This window comes from Camelus ferus, chromosome 4, assembly GCF_009834535.1.
Source record: "Camelus ferus isolate YT-003-E chromosome 4, BCGSAC_Cfer_1.0, whole genome shotgun sequence".
Lineage (NCBI taxonomy): Eukaryota > Metazoa > Chordata > Mammalia > Artiodactyla > Camelidae > Camelus > Camelus ferus.
The window spans coordinates 30,084,781-30,104,696 of record NC_045699.1 but is presented as its reverse complement, the minus strand read 5'-3'; the positions used below and the strand labels follow the sequence as shown (position 1 = coordinate 30,104,696).

At 40.7% G+C, this 19,916-nt stretch overlaps 1 protein-coding gene across 1 annotated transcript in view; it reads right to left on the bottom strand.

Annotated features, from left to right (window-relative positions):
* GLIS3 (GLIS family zinc finger 3) overlaps positions 1–19,486 on the bottom strand; it is a 499,691-nt gene extending 480,205 nt beyond the window's left edge. Inside the window, exon 1 of the mRNA XM_032477747.1 lies at positions 19,316–19,486. The gene's annotated coding sequence lies outside the window, so the exon portion shown is untranslated. The remainder of the gene's footprint in view (positions 1–19,315) is intronic.
* Between the last annotated feature and the right edge of the window lie 430 nt (positions 19,487–19,916).

Sequence of the window (19,916 nt, the reverse complement as noted above, 5' to 3'; positions counted from 1 at the left end):
AAGTTCAGTAAGAATCTGTTTTCCCTGTAACAGGGCAAAATTGGAAACATTGGTTATATTACCAAAGCTTTGACTAGAATGTCATATTGGAGAATATGCATAAAATCAGATACGGGCAGACAATTTTAAGGAACTAAAGTTGACTTAATGGAGCAAATAAAAGCCCCTTAGGAAAACTGGCCTGGTTCCTTGTTTGCAGGGTTCCCAGAAGCCTCACCAGGTGAGTAAGGAAGGTCACCACTTGACAGGCTCAGAAACCCCGAGATATTTTGGACCACAAGAAGAGAGGAATTCACGTAAATCTATAGGTATTGCAAGTGATGTTTGATGGTGAATTACTGGCTTGGGTTCTTAGCCTGTAGTGGCTTTTAAAACTCCAATCTAAGATTCCTTTTGAAAAGTTCAGCAAAGCAGATTTTAAAATAGCATATATGGTCAATGACTGTTCCTACTGCTCTTATGTAAAAAATCAGGCCAAGTTTAATGAGTCTGGACTATTTATGCAAACAAATTAGTCTTATTATGATTATTTTTGATAGAAATTAAGGTGATTATAGAGGAAAAAATTGTATTTCAGTAGAAAATTATAACACAATCTTGTGGATATCATAGTCTAGTCCTGTTTATTGTCTTTGAGGTTTTGTTATACACCTATAAACTGAACTAGATCCTGAAGTTGTCACATTTTCTCAAATATCTGGCTACATCTCTCCAAACTAATATTTCCAGTTTTCTCTCACTCTTCTGATGTGGAATAACTAAAAACAAAGACTGCCCTTGAACCACCTTGGAAGGAATCATACCAGGTTCTCCTCACTACCCAGATGGCAGTCAAATTTCAGGCACTTGAGTCTTGGGTCCACATCTCCCATTTAATAAGGGCTCCTCTTGACTCTCTCTGGGAACTGCACACCAGCTCCACATATTAAATTAAAACTGATGAGGGAGGGTCCTCCCCCGAAGTAGACAGTATCTTGAGGTGGACAAGTTCTCCCAAGATCACAGATCAAGATCTTCATCTCCAATATGAAAATTTTCTTTTTGCCTTTTTCCCTATTTGCTTTTTCTCTTTATTAATGCACAGGAAGACAATGCTCCTTAACTCTGTAAACTATTGCTGAATCTATTGCTAAGGTCCTGCTAAGACTTTCTTGCTAAGTTGGTTTTAGATGACATAAAAGCTTTAGATACTTATCGGCTGAATGAAGAGCCGTCTATGCCAGAGCAAATATCTCCTGCTGTACCTCAGGTATTATAGTGAATACAAGAAATTAACAAACAAGCCAATTAGCTTAAACAGGCTGATGCCCCTTCAGGTATATTTGCTTTACTTGATACCAACTGATTTGGTTTAGGGGAGCCCTGGCTGAGGAGTATACTTCAGTCTCTTGGTATTCTCCCGTTACCATTATAGTCTCCCTGGTACACTATGTTCTCTCAAAGATCTTAAATGAATGTTTGTAGCATCGCCATCAGCAGTCCTATTATCAGATGGTCTCACTCCACTTGGAAAAACAGAAAACAGGATGAGCAATGAGATGAACAGCAAAAACCATTCTCCCGTGTATCTGACATCATAACCTGAGTTTCACAATGAGGGAAAAGCAACTTTGATGGTGACTGAGAATGGCACTAATACCAATTTTTCTGGTCAATTTCTCACGTATGAGAGGATGACAAAAAAGGGGGGAAACTGTTAAATTAATTTAACAGAGAAGCAATTAGACTGATGTGACCCTAATGCCATGGTGACTATAAAACCCTCTCCCTGAGTTCCTGCTTGTGGAGCAATCCTGACCACTTTTGGTTTGGCATTGCCCAAATATATTTTTGCTCAAATAAACTCTTAAATTTTTTAATATGCTCAGTTTATCTTTTAACAAAACATACACTTGGTCTTCAACCCCTTTCCTGACACATAACTACTAAAACCCTTGGAATTCCTAACTGATGAGAGTAATAATGGTGTCTTTTGTTATGTTAATGAAGTGACTCTTGGACTGCACCTAAAGATGGGGGCTGGTTGCCAGGAGGACCAATCATATGATCAGAGGGTTAGAATTTTCAGCCCATCCCAGACCTCTGAGGACAAAAGAAGGGCTGAAAGTTGAATCAATTGCCAATGGCCAATGATATAATCACTCACACCTATGTAATGAAGCTTCCACAAAAACTCAAAAGGACAAGGTTCAGAGAGCTTCTGGGTTGGTGAACACATGGAGATTTGGGGGAAAGTGGCCCTCTCAAAGAGGGTATGGAAGCTCCTTGCCCTTTCCCCACACCTTGCCCTATGCAGCTCTTCCCTCTGGCTGTCCCTGAGTTATATCTTTTTAAAATAAAACAAGAATCTAGAAAGTAAAGTCCTTTGAGTTCTGTGAGCCACTCCAGCAAATTAATAGAACCCAAGGAGTGGGTCATTGGAAACTCTGATCTATAGCTAGTCAGTCAGATACACAGGTAGCAACCTGGACTTGTGATTGGCATCTGAAATGTGTATGGGAGGACAACATGTGAGATATGACTCTATCTCCAGGTAGATAATGTCAGAACTGAGCTGAACTGTAGGACACCCAGCTGGTATCTGAGAATTGCTTGTTGGGGGGGGGGGGGATTAGAAATCGGTGCAGAATCAGGTGATACAAAGGATGAAAAAGAAAGAGTCACAAATATATCTGAACTTCCTGCTTTGTGAAGCTGGATGGATAGGGCCTTCAAACTCACTAAATAAAGGCTCGATTACTGTCACCACACTGCACAACTCCAGGGGTCACCATCCACTTTGCAGTCAATGTCAATGGTGCCCCTGGAGTTGTGCACAAGCAACAGCCTCACATAACATGTGACACAAAGACAATGTGGCTCCCTAACCTGGGCCTAGCTTCCTCCTATCTACCATTTTCTTCCTGGTAAACTTAAGGGTTGTGGTCAATGGCCAATGTGCCTGAAGGCCAGTGGAATTAAATGTTTTGTGTTTAACTATTCAAGTCAAATTCCACTTGAATAACATCATGAACCTAGGCCTTCAGAGGAATTCTGGGCAAAGAGAAAGTAGGAAGAAGAAAACTCCATGAGCACATGACTCATGTTGCAGGCATGTTGGAGGGTTGTTCACTCTCTCCCCACTCATAACTGATATCAATGCAATGCTCATGTAGCCCAGCACATATGGGTTTCCACTCATGTGGTCCACTGATGGGAAGAGCCTTGGATGCTGCTACTTCTGGGCTTCAGTGCCAGTAAGTTGTGTTCCATAGAGTCTGACCAGAGGCCTGAGACTGACTCACCCGTTGCAGCTTGAAAAGGCTGAAGCAAGAGAACAAAGACCTCTCCAAGCTTCCTCTGGGTTCTCCAAGGCAGCCCACAGGATGCTGTGGTCCCTAAAGAATGGCTTGGCCACAGCTCCTCCTAGGGTTTCAGTTGACTAAAGCCAGAAAAGGACCCATTCTAAATGGCAGCAGATGGCAGTGTTCACATCTCAGAAAGTCACAGAAACACAGCAGCATGGGGTAGAATCCAGGGATGCTCACCTGCCATTCTGCCTCCCACCTTCTTGCTTGTATATACAGGTATACTGTAGCTCCACCTCAAAGCATGATCCACTGGCAGATCAGCCTCTGTGAAGCAGGGAACCTAGAGAAACCAAGCCCTGAGTCCAAGAAAGATTGAGTCTTCTGACTCCTGAAACCAAGCATGATTATGTATGTTAAGGAGTTTATAGGGGAATCATCCTGAAGTCTTGTTGGCCTGGGTTGGAATCCTGCTATAGCTTATCTTTAGCAATGTGACCTTGGATGAGATTCCTAAGCTTTCTGTGCCTCAGTTTTCTCATCTGTAAAATGAGGATGATAATAATTGTTTTTATCATAGAGGGAAAAATTTTAGACACATACAGCATTTAGATCAGTGCCTGATGTGGTAAACATCTAATAAACATTCACTATTATTACTCCATTAGAACTGGAGTATGACACTTATGGCTCTTAGGACATCAATGGCAAGCTAACAAGTTGCAGTTCCGTGCCTGCTTCCCTTGAGCTCCAGTGACCATAGTTTGTGAGGTGAGTGCCAAGGGAACACAGGCAAGCTACCAACAGCATTTGTCACAAAATGCCTCCAGTGGGGAATAAGACTCTCAAATCCTGTCTTATTGCCAAGCTACAATTTTAACACTTAAAGAAATGACCTGAAACCTTTTTCATTCCCCCAATATATTCTCTACTTAGACAGCTGTATGGGGTCAAGAAGTTTTCCACCTCTGTGGGACACAGTTTCCTTGAATGTAAACCAAAAATTCTCTGAGGTCCCCTCTAGCAATAACATTCTGAGTCTGTGAACCCAGGCCTGCATAAAACCAGCCAGGGCACCTTTGCATTTACTCTTTTATTTCTTTTTCTTACTCTTTCTTTTTCAGCTTGTTTCTGATAATTAACATTTCAATATCAAAGCAAGAATAATCCTCCAAATTTACAAATGTGACAGCCAGCGGCAGGCGGGGGGGCGGGCCGGGGTGGGGGGAGGATATACCGCTGAATGGTAAAATATTTCTCAATGGGTATTTCTAACACTTCACAAATTGTTCTAGAACTAAGCGGTGACCAGCAGCCCATAATAGAGTCACTGTAACCCCACCCACCTCACTAGAGAAGTCAAAAGGCTATAAAGCATTTATCAATTAAAATGAGCTAGACACTGTACCAAGCTCTGCTCTCTATCTCTGCAGGATCCTACAACAAAGAGTTACAGCATTCCAGGGTGGAAGAGAACTTTAAAATCCATCATATGTGACCACTCATCTGATACAAGAACCTCCTCTACAATATCCCTCCAGTAGCATCTACTCTGTGTTTAAACTCCTCCAGTAATGGGAAATTCACAATTTTTATAATTTATTAGTTTTTTCACCTGTTCAACAAGTGACCAGACACAATGGTGAATCAGACTGAAATAATCCTTGTCCTCAAAGAGCTTACAGTCTAGATAGAGATACAGATGAATAAATGAATGCAGTGAGATATTGTACTGAGCTATTAATCTTTGTGCTTTTCCATATTTCTCTGAATAACACCCTTCCTCAAGTCAGCCAAAGGCTTTTACATATCCTTAATGAAAATGAGGATTATTCCAGCAGAAATGCTAATAGGCAGAAATGCTAATAGACAGAAATGGTTAAAACTTACTTTTGGTATATCCAATGTAAGCTCACAGAAGAAACAATAGTTTCAAAAGCCAAACCATTTTAATTCATATGCTCTGGATTCTGCCAAGAGAAGAAAAGGCTCTTTAAAATCAAAAAGCAAGATCTCAAGGACAGCAAGGCAGAGGCCAATAGTTCTCAAAATTTGGTGCTTATTATTAGAATTACCTGGAGGGACTGCAAAAACACCTATTACTGGTATCCACCCAGAATTTCTAATTCAGTACGTCTGGGATAAACCCGAGTATCTGCACTACTAAAACCTTCCCAAGTGATGCTGTTGCTACTGGTCCAGGCACCACACTTTAAGAACCATTAGTGTAGAGTTTAGACCTTTGACAGTGGATTGGAAAGAGAAAGATCCAGGCTAAGGTCTGGGGGAAATTAAATGACCTGCATCTGGGCTGGGAAGCAAAATAGAGATGAAATAAAAGGCGGTAGCTGGGAAGTGGCTGAGCTTACTGAGAAAAGGAACTGGATTCAGGATAACTTGGAAAAACTGGAGTCAACAGTGAGAAGCTTTTCATAATCACCCATTACAAGCACCAGGCGAGCCAGGAAGGAGCTAAGCCAGTACATACAAATCACCCATTGCCATTTGCACAAGCACTGCATGTTACTCACATGAAGGGTAACATTAGCTATTCTTCCCACTGCTGAATGGTCACTACCCTCTACTGACTGCTACATGCATGCCACCCTAAGATGATCTAGTAGAAAGGCCCATGCCCTGGGCCATCTGTATTAGTTTCTTAGGGCTACCTTAACAAATTACCACAAATGAGGTGGCTTAAAACAATAAAAATTGATTCTTAAAGTTCCGTCGTCAAGGTATCAGCAGGCCACGCTCCCTCTGAGGCCTCTGGAGAAGAACGATCCCCCTTCCCTCTTTCAGGTTCTGGAGGCCCCAGGCATTCCTTGACTTGTGGGAACATAACCCTAATATTCACATGGCTTTCACAAGCCTCCATATTCACGTGGCTTTCTTCTCTGTGTAGGTCTCTCTGTGTCCCTCCTCTTCTTATCAGGATACCAGTCACTGGATTTAGGGCCCATCTAATTCAATATGACCTCATCTTAACTTATGTGTGTAAAGACTCTACTTCCAAATAAGTTCACACTCCACAGTTCCAGGTGCACATTTTGGGAGGTCACTATACCATTCAAACTACCATTACAGAACTGCCCTCACTCTCCCTTTTCAACATCTCAGGACATTCATTGGTCCCTTAAAACAGAAGGTGGAACTCCTGACCTCCGGAGAAGTGACTGAGCAGCAGGAAAACCCCCTAAGCCTATGCTTAGGCGAGAGTGGTTGGTGGTAAATATCACCTATTGCCCAATTATGATAGATTTTGATAGGTTACGATGAGGAAATGTGGGATGCCATGGGAACACAGAAGGCAGACACTAAACACCGACTTGGAGTGTTAAGCAAGGTTTCTCAAATTTTGGAATGTCTAAGGTAAGATCTGAAGGACGAGATGGTCAGATGAAGTCAGATGAAGATATGGTGGGAAGAGAGACACGGGGCAAGAGTATTCCAGACGGAGGGAACACAGGGACAATGGCCTAGAAGTGAGAAAAATATAATTCATTACAGGAGCACAAAGACATTCAAAATGGCTGGGTTGTAAAGTGGTGCAAGGGGGTGGGAGGAAGAGCATATGGGGACTGAAGTCTGAGTATCTGTCTCTTATCTCTTGAAGCCATATAGAACAATCCTAACCATTCTTCAACTTGGGAGTCCTTAAGCATTTAAAGACAGATATCTAGTTATCCCTACATTTTCTCATTTCCAGGTTAAATATATTTAATTCCTCCAAGGATTTCTCATATACTTTGTAGTCTCATCTCACCACTAACTATCCTGGTTTAAGTCTTCCAAACTCACTCCAGCTTGCCTAAATCTTTAGTAGAAGTAGAAACTTGAAATGAAAGATAATACTCCAACCCAACACCAAAGGATCAACACTTTGACTGTAATGATCAATGTTTACTGATAGCACCTTCCTTGATCTAGTTTTTGAGGCAGAGACTGCTAACTGGCTCTCCATATGCATCATTATTTTCTTCTTAATGATAAAAGCCCCCCAAGGTTTAGCTGAGCACCTGGCTGCCCAAACAGCCTTCCCTGTAGCCAAGCATGGTCATGCGACTATGTTCTGGTCTACAACCTTCTTAACAAAGCCACTTACTCTCATCTTCCTCCCTCCCCTGCCCTGCTGGCTGAAAATAGGGACAACTGTGGCAGCCTTGTGCCCAAAGATGGAAGCCCCATGTTGAAACAGCAGAGCAGACCAGCCCACCTGGGTTTCTGGATGACTTCCTGAGACAGAGACCAGTCAACCCACCCTACATGGCCCACCCATCTCTGGACTGCTAGATGAGGTAGAAAGAAACTTCTATAATCTTTCAGCCACTGTAACTAATGCAGGAGTCATCCTCATGTGGTCCCTATTGATAAAGATTGCATTCAGAATAGATGTATATTTAGGCATTCTTAAGCCCATCAATCCATTCATTAAATATATTGAACATTTACTAGGTGCTAGACACCATGTATTCTAAACCTTATACGTGGTGGTATCAACATTTCTGGAATAGGCAGTATATTTCTCTTTGTTTACAATTTTTATTGTTATGACATCAGGGGATTCTTGGTTCAATGATAGTCTTTTCAGCTCCTTGTTAGTCTTTATAGCATTGTGTACTCTGTGACCGCTGCTTCATCTGAGCTACCCCCTTCAATTCTCATAACAACTTTATGAGACAGGTTATTGTTACTCTCATCTTACAAATTAAAAAACTAAGCCTTCTCTTAAAAATTGACTTCAGTTTCCTTAAGAATCAGCAAGTAATAAAATCTTATGAGACAGGGAGAGATTTCCAGCATTTTCTAAGCAGTAAAGAATGACAGAACAAGATCTTGATCAAAGGCCTTTCAAAACTGCTCTGAGCTAGTTTCTTAAATTCAATCCACTGAACAATAGATCTCCTGCTCTGTGGGAAAAAATATGGTTTCTTGGTCAAATAAGTTTGAGGAATATTGCATAATGAGATTCACACTGTGCATTAAAATATTTAAGTCTCTGACAAAGACCTGCAGAAAAGAGACCTGTTCAACCTGATTTAACCCAATGTTTCCCAAATGAACTTGACTATGAGGCCTTTTTTTCAAGTAATGCTATTAACTTCTCTCAGACTTTAAAGAAGGGCTGCTCTAGACATGACTGTGATGCAATGAGATGGGAGGAACCTTTCTGTTTCACCTGCTTTCATTCCCCATAATTCCCAGGTTACACCCGATTGGAGTTATCTTCCCATGAGAAATCATATTCTCATAAATCTTCAAATAGTGCTTTACAAAAAGGTGGAATTTCAGGAAACACCAGAGAAAAACATTTTTCTTTGGGAACTTCTTTGATTCCTCAGATCCTACCTGGAATGCTGCCACCATGTCTGCTTTGCTGACCTTTCAAGGACAGGACAGGACAAGATTTACTGTTAGAGGGTTAAGCACTTAGAAACAAAAGTGACTTCTTCATGAGGCAGGCAATATGATAGTATCATTATTCAGGGTGTCCGAATATGAATTTCAAGACCAACAGTTAGTTACAGCAAGTGTGACTCGGCAGTGTGATCTCATATAAGTCCAGTCAAGTTTAGGAAATGGGAGCTGATTCTTTTACAGGTGAAGAAATTGAGTCAAGGGGATAATGAAAGGCCATCTGTACAGGAAAAGTCCCCGGCAGGTTGTATATCTCCTATTTCTAAAGGAGTTTCCTTCATACAATATTCAGTCCGTCTACAAATTAAAAAAAGAAAGCACAGAATCACCTCAAAACAAGCAACTGTAAAAACAAGCAGCTCTGGGGTATACAGATGGGCAGAAAAAGTGGGGTTGTCAAGGAGCTGGATGGAGAGGCTGGGAAGCTGGTGAATGCCCTCTGCCCCCTCCACCCTTCCGGAAATGATTGCAGCACAAATGCATGCTCATTAAGCAGCAGGCCTACTGAAGGGCAGACTTTTCTGGCCCTGTTTGCAATACCAGGGACCTTGCTTTAATGTTGCCATGGGGAAGTTATTGTCATCTTCCTGGCAACAGGTTACCTAGGTGAACACCAAACAGCCTGACCTGGCCCAGTGAGCAGTGGGCCTGGTGTAGTATGCTGTCCCTATGCTGCCTTGCCCGCCCTCTCCTTTCACTCCCACAATCCCTCATGTACACTACCGCCTTTACGAGAGGCAGCATTCATTCCTGTGCACAAAGACACTACAGAAGGCCATCTGTACGAGGGAGGGGGTATCCACAGCCCTTTTCTACTTCTGACCTTCAAAAGTGTGGCCAGCCATGGGCAGTCATTAACTAAAATGAGAACAGCTCTCAGAAGAAACACCCTGTTCCATCTATTTTTACTGAGCATCTCAGTGCCATAATTAAAACAAGTTACAAGCATAAGAAATACCTCCAGTGATAATCAAAGTCTATACCACAAAACAAAATGAAGCCCTAAGCCAATTAACCTGTGAATCTGATCAATTAATTTTAGACAGCTAAATGAAATGATTCAGTTAAAGCAAATCCTCAATTGCTCGTAGGGGTGCCAGATTTAGCAGATAGAATTATCCAGCAATGCTACTCAGCAAAGAGTTTTTGCTCAAATTGAAATGTCATTTCAACTCTATGTGCTTCCTGTGTTAACAAAGCTTTCAGGTCTGGAAAAAGAGAGGCACAATGCAATGATTTCAGGGTCCATCCCTACCCCACTAGCCCTGGGAATGGCACTGACCCAGCTTCTGTCTAGCATGTCACCTACAGGGCCCAGGATAGCCCAGGGCTAAATGGAGGTACTTTCAACATTGCTTAGGATAAGGTTTAAACCTTAAACATCAGGATGCATTCAGGTTATTCTAGAGGGATCCAAGAGGGCCCCTAGGTGCCCCTGTCCTTTACTGAAGTGCCCTAAGTTCCCTTCCTCCACTGAACCTGATAGGGGAACAAGGTTAGGGGGCTGACTGACCCTTCCCTCAATCCATCCTTGGTGTTTGTATCTAGGTTCAAGAAATTCAGGTAGGTAATACAGTACTATTATCACCTAATGTAAAAATGTGCTGACTTGGAGAAATTTTTTAGTGACAAGCAGATGTAGAAGAGCAATGACTGGTAAGTCAGGAGACCTATGTCTGAAAGAGATGGGCTATGTGATCTTGAGCAAGTCACTGCACCTTGGGCCTCCATTTCCCCATCTGTTTATTATCTGTAGGCCACATAGCATGATGTTAAAGGGAGATTACAAAAGCAGCAGAAACAATATTTCTCTAGCTCTAGCCCACAGCAAAACCCTCTACCTGCCCTAGTTTTGGGAGTCTCCAAACAGTATCTGAGAACAAGTCCTCTACATTGCAACATTATGTCATTTAAACCTCACAAAACACTATGAGACAAATAGTAGCCCATTTGAAAGATAAAGAAACTGGGACTCAGAGAGATCAAAATACTTGCCCCAAACCACACAGTTAATGTGTTGCTAAGCAGTGGCTAGAACTCAGATCTGACTTCAGAATGCTTTGCTCTTTCCTGAATATCTAACTGGTAAGGTTGGAAAGAAGACTGCACTGACTTCTAAAAATTTTTTGAAATACAAAAATTATATTTCTCCACAGCATGACTTCTTTTCTTAATAGTCAGGACACCTCTTGATTCTAATCCTGTCCCTTCTTCTAACTGGCCAAGTGACCTTGATCAAGTCATATCCGCTCTGAGATTATGATACCTCTAGATATTGGAAGCATTGGACTAGATCAGTTTTCCCCAAAAGCTTAACTTGTTAAAACGCAACTTTCCAGGTCTTTCTACACACCTACTAAATGAGACTTTCTGGGGTTGAGCCCAGAAATATATATTTTAACAAGCTCCCTGGGTTATTCTTATTCAGGATAATAATTGGCTCTGTACTGGTATTTGGGAACCATCACACTAGACAATCTATGAACTATCTTTCATATCTACCAGTCAACTACTATGTGGTAGGGCCCCAAGTTTGAGGGCAAGGTGTAGCCATCATTGGATTTCAGATCTGGGATGGTGTGCATAAGGTACTAGAGATGGGCCCACTAGGGATAGGTTTGCTTAAGGTTTAGAGCAGATCAGAAGAGAAGAGAAATTGAGGGAAAGCGTGTGAGTATGGGAGATTGGTCCCTGCTCCCAACCCCAAGGACCCCAGTCTGAACTCCAGAGGAAAGGGCTATGAACAGAAAGCGAAAGGAACCAAAGAGGTAGCTTTACATTATGACACCTAAGGAGTTTTAAAAAGTACTGTTGCCCGGATCCCACTGCCAGATCCTTACTTAACTGGTTTAGGGTATGTACCTGAACCTTGGGGTTTTTAAAAGCTTCCCAAGTGATTCCATTTTGAAGCTAAGGTTGAGACTCTGCTCTAGCACACAAGACACAAAGCTCTGGAAATAAGATAAGCATTTAAATGGTTGAAAACTGGTATTTCAAGGACCTTCCTGGTGAGTTCACAAGGAAAAATAATCATCATCCTTTGGATTTAAAAACAATTGAGACTCTCAATACAAAACTCATTACATTTTTGGGATAAACTCAACACCTCAGTCATGTTTCAGTGGCTCAGCTTATATGTTTAGCTACACAGAAAGGATTCAGTCACCAGGTGTGTGAGTCACATGAAGCCCATCCTAACTGACTGGATTTTTCTTTTTCACTGAAGTGAGTGAATTGATCTGTTGTTTTGTCACTGCCTAGCTAAAGCCAGTGGGAAGGTGCCAGTTATCATTTGGAGAAAAGGTATCATTTTGAAGTGCCAGAGGCAGCAGATGAATTGTGTTCATGAAATAGATGTTTCACTCTACTTTTTAATTTGCTCCTGTTTGAGTTAACTGAGCGTTTCATCTTTATTTTTAAAGAATGACATTTACACAGCAGATCAAACTGCCAATCTGTTACATAAACAGCCTCCTTTTACAAAAGGCTGGCGCCGCCTAGAGGCCAAATATGTGCAGGGTTTTAGATTTCTGTTCTGAAGGAGCCTCTTCAACCTGTTGCTTCTAGCTTCAGTCACAAGGAGTTGAGTCAAGTGAAGCAAATCAGATTTTTCATACAGTGAAGTTTCCTAAACAAGGGTGGGGACACCAGAGTGACATTTCAAAGCCAGACTGCAATGCAGTTATGGGGCTGGGGAGACGTGGAACACAAGAAAGTTTCTCTTGATGTGTATGTGCTGACATAAAATGATCTCTAAGACAAAATATCAAGTGAATAAAGCAAATTACTAATTTAAAAAAAAAAAAAGAAGAAGAAAGCTTTCTTGCTGACATCAAAAGTGTCACTTTGGAACCAGATGCCGGGAAGACCTCAGCCAGTGACTCTGCACACAGTGACCTGGGTTTGCTACCCATACATATGTACGGAGGAGCCCAGACCATCTGAAGCTGAACCAGGGTTAATATCTGAAGGTCTCACAAATTGGTCTTACAAAGCCTCAAGACACTAGTGCATAAAACCAATGTTTTCCCAGAGTTTGGTTTACACACCACTTACATCAGCATCACTATGGGCGCCCATTTAAAATGCTATTTCCTGGTGCCACCTCACACCCAGAGAACCAGAATCCGTTGGCATGAGGCTCAGGAAGCTGAATTTAACAGTCTACTGCAAGTGGTGTCCAGGGTTTAGTTCTCACCAAAGCCTGGAACAGCTGTTGAAAGCCCTTGGGTTGCCTTGGGTGGGCTGGGCTCTCTCTTGGTAGAGCGTGACTTTTCCAGTGAGGAAGAACCCACGTGTGCAGGGCTGATGAGAGCTCTTTGTTTCCCACTTATACCTGTAGGTTGACCTTTCCGAGAAGCCTTACACTGGGCACCCCTCATCCAGGGATATATGTACAATGCCAGCCTTTCCCACTGTCTCAGCTGAAATTGACTGGGTCAAGTCTCTTGAATCCAAGTGTCATTCAGCTAATGTGATCCATGAATCATTGCTAATTGATTCATGCTTATTAGCAAGGTCTAATCCCTGGTTCTCAATCCTTAGTTTGTAATAGAATCAACTGAAGCACTGTTAAAGCAGATTACTAGGCTCCACCCCCAGAGCTTCCAATTCAGTAGACCTGGGGTGTGGCCTGAGAATTTGCAATTCTAACTAGTTTCCAGAAGATAATGCTGATGCCACTGACCCAGCGACTACTGGTTCTCAGGCTTTGTTGGATATGAGAATCACCTAAAGAACTTTAAAAAAAAATCTGTACAAGCAGGTCAATCAGATTCAACTCCAATTCAATCAGAATACCTGGGGGTGAGACAGGGCTATCAATACTTTTTAAATTATTCTAGGTGATTACAATTTATAGTCAAGTTTGAGAATTATTATCTAGAACCTTGGAATGTGGCCTAAGATGGTTCTGAATGATCCATTCTCTCAGGTGCTCATGCCTCTGATTCCACTGGGAAGCTTCCTCATTGCCCTTCTCTGCCCACTGGATCACTGATGAACATACAACTTTAAGCACTGCACAAAGCCCTTGGAAAACCCACTCTGCCCTCATTTCATCTCCATTCTTAGAGTATACATGATTCTCCTGAGCTGCCGTGGTCTTTGGCTTGGATTGTAAAAAGACAAAATCTACAAACAGCTGCAGCAGTGTCAAATCACAGGACACTGCCCATTTGGGTACTGATGACATCTAAGATGCAGTCCAAGAGCTAATCAGGGGGATCACTAATTCACCTCAGAGTCAAAGTGCAAAACTGGAAATCTCCCTAATGCATGTGATGCTGAAAGCTCCATAGCAATTTTTGTTCAAAAAAGGAGATCAGAAAGTTTTGGGTGGTAGAGTGGACTTCTCTGAGCAGACATTCTCATGTTGATATTGACCAAGATACAAAGACTGGGGCGAAGTCAAGATCTAACACCACCTGGTGACAAGTGGCTTTGCTTCTTGCTCATCGGTGAAGTCACAAGATCTTGACAGCTTCATGGTCTAGTGTGACGTTAGTATTCCTCTAGAATGTCTGGATCTATCCCCTTTTTCTTAGACTCTTCATACTTTTAATATTTTCTTACATGACCAAACTTTAATTACTACAGGGAAAAACAATATGTATGTTTTAAATCCCTAAATAATCCACAATGTCTATACCCAAGCACAAGAGTATGAATTACAAATCAAACGAGAAAAAATTATGTTGCTTTCCTCTATTTCCCACAACTGATAACATCTGACTTCTTTTTGAAAATGTGTTTTTAATGCTTTTTCTAATGTATTCAACAAATACTTCAAATAGCTGGGACTAAATTTAATAAAAGAGGTACAATCACTCTATAATGAAAACTATGAAATGTTGCTGAAAATAAACATAAATGAATTGAGTTATATCCTATTCATGAAACAGAATTCTCAACATCATTAAGATATAAATTCTGTTCAAATTGAACTACAGATTCATTTTAATCCACAAACTCCCAGGAAGAATTTTTGTGGAAATTGGTAAGCTAACTTTTCATTGAGGTATAGTTGACTTACAATATTACGTTAGTTTCAGGAGTACAACAAAGTGGATATCATCTGATTTTGAGCTCCTGGTCTGCCCAGGGGTAGAAGTGAGAGGAGTAGGGGAAGACTTCAACTTATCAATTGACTATAACTCAGTTAATTCCATATAAAACATTTTAAAATTCTGTCCCACCCCAATGTCTTTGGAAGAAATGCTCCACCTTTCAGGGTGTATCCTCCTTCCCTATTTTTCTTATCAAGATGGCTCCTGGGCCTGGGCGTGAACTTCCAAGTACTTATGGTGGCAGGAGGGTAGGAGTGGGAAGGATGGCCCACATGTCCTTGCTGCTGTCCCCCAGAGCAACATAGGGACTGGGCATCTTCTCCCTGGACACTTGAACCTACTGACCTTTGTGCAGACCTGATTCCACCTGATTCTTTTGGAAACTGTACAAATACCCAAAGAAGGAGTTTCTTATCCTTGAGGTATCCTCTGGTTGCAAATCTGGCTTATCTCTAGTCTAAATGATCTTTTATCTTTTTGGTCCATTGTTTCTCTTAGTATTTCTGTGTTCCCTTTGGGGGACAGTTTTTCCTACTTGGGTTCTCTGACCCCACAGGCACATGCTACATTCTGTGAGTCAAGACTGCTCTCTGCCCAACCACATCCATCATTCTTCATCCATCATTTCCAACCTAGCACCCTGGCAACACTGGAGCTTAACATTTTCCCAGCCTATACCCAAGGAAGTGAGGAATAAACTCATGATTATGAAGACTGGTTTCATTTTAAACTGAGGACATTGATCTCAACAAGTAGCCCTTAGTGCTGCCCTAGAGCATTTATTCTCCCACCCTCCACCATGACTCACTTCATACTGTCTCCCATCTCCCCAAACTCCCATACTCATTTTCTCTTCCTCACCCATACTCATTTTCAGCTGATGAGAGGTCATCTAATTCATTGAGAACATGCAAACTGATAGAAAAGCATCCACAGACTTACACCACCACTTCTAACCAGCTCTTGCATCTGTGCTCGTATATTCTGCCTTCCCTCTTGTTACTGCGAACAAGCAATCCATTCTCCTGATTAAGACAACTCCTCCACTTTAGCATTAGATCCCATTGCCAGTAATTCTGCCATGTCATCATCTTTCTTTCTCTCTACTAATTTAATCTCATAACACTTAAAAATACTGAAATTTCTTTTCCTACCTTGAACTTACATCCTCTTCCATTCTCTTTCATCTATCATCACCCCGCCTCTCTGCTCCCTTTTACAACAAAACTCCTGTTAGGATTTGGCTGTATTCATTTCGATTTCCTCCATAGTTCCCCTCTTTCTCCCCAAGACCATTCCACTGATACTGCTCTTTAATGCCATTAATGGCCCCCATATTGCTCAAACTAGTGGTCAATTCTCAATCTTCATCCTATGTAACATAACCAGCAGTATTTGACAAACTTGGTTGAGTTTTCTTTTTGATATACTTTCTTTATTTGACTTCTTAGAAATCCTGGTTTTCTTCTGACTTCCTTATCAGCTCTTCTCCCACCTTCCTGTGACTTCTAAATGTGGAGTGACCCAGGACTCAGTCCTCTGGCCTCTTCTCTTCTCCTGTCTTCTCTTCTCACTCATTCCTTTGGTGTTCTCATCTAACCTCCTGGCTTTAAATATCATCCATTCTAATGATTCTCAAATTTCATTTTCAGTCTAAACCTCTTCCATGATTCAAGTATCAAACTGTCTAATCCACAGTTTCACTTGGAAAACCAAGAAGGATCTCAGACCTGACCTGTCCACACCTAAATTCTGATCTTCCCCGCTAAAACCAACTACTTCTACAATTTTCCTCAATACAGGAAGCAGCAATTCTCTGCTTCCAGTATCTCAGGCCAAATTTCCTGGTCTCTTCTCTTCTTCTCAGATTGCCAAACCTCATCCATTAGCAATCCTGCTGACTCTACTTTCAAAATATATGCAGAATTCACACCTCTCAGTGTCTTCACCATTGCAACTCTGGTCCAACTTGTACTTATCTCTCAGTTGGATTATGGCATTAGTCACCTGACTGATCTCCTGCTTCCACCTTCTCTCTCTTCAGTCTATTCTCAAAACAATAGCTGGAAAGATCCCTTTAAACCAAAGTCAAAGTAGGTCACTACTCTATTCAAAAGTCTCCAGAAGTTTCCATCTCAGAGTAAAAGCTGAAGTGTTTACAAAGTCCAACACAATCTGTTCTCACCCTTCCCTGCCACTGAGCCCCACCATTAACTCAATGACCTTATTTCCTACTTCTGTCCTTCCTTCAATGTGCTCTTCTTGGAATACTTTCAGCCAGTACCCTCACCTACTTTAGGCACTTGTAAAGATGTTGCCATCTCAGTCAGGCTTTCTATAATGATCTTAGTTAAAAAATCACAAGCCTACTCCCCATCTCACATCTTTACGCTATCCTACTTGCTTTGTTTTCTCCAAACCTTTTTTTATATATACCAATTGACATATGTGTTTAACACATTTACTTATTGTGTGGATTTCTCAAAAGAATACAAGCTTATAAGAGCATTTTACTAGAACACAATAGCATGCAGTAAATATTTTTAATATATCTAATTATTTCTAACACTCAGTACCCCCCTAGCTGAGGTTCTGACCTGCAGAGGAGAAACCAAGGTCCACATATCTCACCACCTGCCTTTGTTCTTCATTCTCCCCTTCCTTAAAGATTCTCTGTGGCAGATTTAAAGCAGGTGTTTACCTCCATTTCCCAAACTCATTTTCCAAAGCAGGAAGTCAATAAATAATTTTTAAAAGTTAAAAGTCAAAGTTACATGTAATTTTGAAATATGGTAGTAACCACCAGAAAATAAAGAGAATTGAAAGTGGTTGCCTCTGAGGAGTCAGAATTTGGGGATAGGGAAGAGTAAGGCAAGGGATTACATTCTTCAGTTTGTTTCTTTGTTGTTAACTTTTGTTATTTAAGCATTAGAGTACAATTTGAATGCAAAATTTAAAAAGAAACAGATAAAATAAAGTTATAGTAGAAGATTTTAATATACTTCTTTCAAATCAGTGAGATCTACGAGACAAAAAATAAATACAGACACAGAAGAACTGAATATTACAATCAACTCACTTATTTTAATTGCTAAAGAATTTGGCATCTATTGAAGGAAAGACATATTATAAAAACTTATCATGTACATGGCTGTAAAAAAATCCTCAAGAAAATACAAAAGTAGAGATTTTACAGAGGTTATTCTCTAATAAGAATCCAGTATCATTAGAAATAAATGATATATAAAGGGAGCTTAGAAATTTAGAAATTCCTTCTCTCTCTTGATGCAGCCTAGCTTTCAACAGCATTTTCTCTCTTGGGACACAATACATTAAAAAGCTTCATTTGACAGTCAAAGCTGAGTGATGACTTTGGTGTTCTAGCCAGTGACTACCCTGCCCCTGAAGCATTGAAACTCATTGATTAAAAGGATGGGAAGCCATATGGCATCTTGATTTAAGAGGAATAAAAAATATATTAAATAATTCCTAAAATATCATATCCATTATTCATAAGTATAGCCATTACTTTAAATCCAGAGCCACAAAATGTCAATCAGCTAATGGAAAGAACTGGAATTGCCAATCTCAGTTGCACCTCTATGCCCACCTTTGGTCAGCTTCTCCGGAAGAATTAATAAACAGTGAGGTAGTAAGATTTATGATGGATGGTATTTCAGCCAATAGTTGAAAAAACTCTTTAAAGTATCTGGATAAGTGCTTCTCAAAGTGGTGTGCCAGTTAAAATGCATACGCCTGTGCCCCACTCCTGACAACTAAATCAGAATATGTGAAGCTCAGAAGTCTCCTTTTCCAACAGGCTTTTAGATGGATTTTTAAATGTGCTGAGTTTGAGAACTACTTACTTACATAATCCAATAATAATCTAACAATAATAATCTCTCAATAATCCACAGTAAACTAAAAATCATGGAAGGAAGGGGACCCAGCATTGTAGCTTTGTGTGTGTGTGTGTGTGTGTGTGTGTGTGTATGTTTGTCTATTGCTTTACAATTAAATGAAATGAAAGTCTTAAGAACACCTAAGAAAGTTGAAACACAACTATTTTATTGGGTTATTTTTTGTAATTTTGACTTTGAGCCATTTTAGTAAAGGAAATCGGAGAGCGGAGTTTTAGCTTGATATGGGGACATCTGGCTCACATCTACATTTCCCATGTATGTCAGTCATTTCCCAGTAACTCACCTTTACTCAGTGCCCACATATTCCCACCATATTTGCTCATTGCTCAAGAAGCTCCCCAACAAAACTGCCTTCTCAAGTTAAGCAAGATATTTCACAAAACAATACAAAAGTTCACAAATATTTTAACTGACAATTCAAACCCGTAGGAATATATTCAAAACTTTCTCAATTGTGCAGAGATGTTTGGACAAGTAAGCTAATTGCAGCATAGTTTATAACAGCAAAAAGTCAGAATCAGCTTAAGTATCTGTATCAGTTAGAGCTGTTTGTCTGCATGTAAGAGAACATTTAAAATTATCACCACTTAAACAAAACAGAAATATATTTCTCCCTTACCTGAAAGAAGTTGAGAGGAGGTAGGCAATCCAGGGCTGATATGGCATCATCGGAGTGTCATCAGGAACCTTGGTTCCATTCTTGCCAGTTCACCATCTTCAGGAATTTGTTTCCATTCTTTAAGGTCCACATCATGACCATGTTTGCTACTTCTCGACATCCACTCACCACCTGGGAGAGCAAAGGGAGAATAGGTGGAAATCTGAGCAGTTGCACATGTTTAAATCAAGAACAAAAATTAAGTTTAAAGGGATTGTTTCAATTATTGTACTGAACCAAGTTTACTGGGTTTGACTTAAAATTAGATTTTTCTTCCTACTTCTATATGGATGGGAACTACTGATGAAATTTGGATAATTAATAGAAAATTTCTTTAAACCACATTTTCTATGTTCACCTGAGTACAGCATGAGTAAATTTACAATCCTAGTGACTGATATCTCTTTGAAATTTTTAAAAATGTTTTCATCTTGGTGTCTCTTTCAGATTGCTTTACTATCTCAGTTTTAGAGGTGGGGGGTTGAATTCTCCTTCCAGAGTCCAAAGTGTTAAATGGGACAAAAAGAACCCACCGTTGGTGTTTCTCTCAAGTCACAGAATA